Consider the following 831-nt stretch of genomic DNA (forward strand, 5'->3'; position numbering starts at 1 on the left):
GATCTTTCCATTTTCTGGTGTCTTCTTCAATTTCTTTCTTCAAAGATTTAAAGTTCTTGTCATACAGGTCTTCCATTTGTTTGGTTAGAGTTACTTCAAAATATTTTATGCTATTTGTGGCTATTGTGAAGAGTGATGTTTCTCTGATTTCTTTGTCAGCCCATTTATCATCTGTGTATAGGAGAACTACTGATTTTTTTTTTTTGAGTTAATCTTGTATCCTGCTACATTACTGAAAGTGCTTATGAGTTGTAGAAGTTCCTTGGTAGAATTTTTGGGGTCGCTTATGTAAACTATTATATCATCAGCAAACAGTGAGAGTTTGACTTCTTTTCTGATTTGTCTCCCCTTGATCTCCTTTTGTTGTCTTATTGCTCTAGCAAGGACATCAAGAACTTTATCAAATAGATATGGAGACTGGCCAACCTTGCCTTGTTCCTGATTTCAGTGGGATCCCTGTGAGTTTCTCTCCATTTAGTTTAATGTTGGCTTGCTGTATATTGCCTTTATTATGTTTAGGTATGTCCCTTGTATCCCGCTCTCTCCAAGACATCTATCATAAAGGGGTGTTCTATTTTGTCAAAGGCTTTTTCAGCATCTAATGAGATGATCATGTGGTTTTTATTTTTCAGTTTGTTTATGTGGTGAATTACATTGACAGATTTTTGTATGCATCTCTGGGATGAAGCCAACTTGATCATGGTGGATGATGTTTCTGATGTGTCCTTGGATTCAATTTGCCAGTATTTTATTGAGTATGTTTGCATCATTGTTCATGAGTGAGATTGGTCTGTAATTCTCTTTCATAGTAATGTCTTTATGTTATTTGGG

Source organism: Microtus ochrogaster, chromosome 8, assembly GCF_000317375.1.
Source record: "Microtus ochrogaster isolate Prairie Vole_2 chromosome 8, MicOch1.0, whole genome shotgun sequence".
In the NCBI taxonomy this organism is placed as follows: domain Eukaryota; kingdom Metazoa; phylum Chordata; class Mammalia; order Rodentia; family Cricetidae; genus Microtus; species Microtus ochrogaster.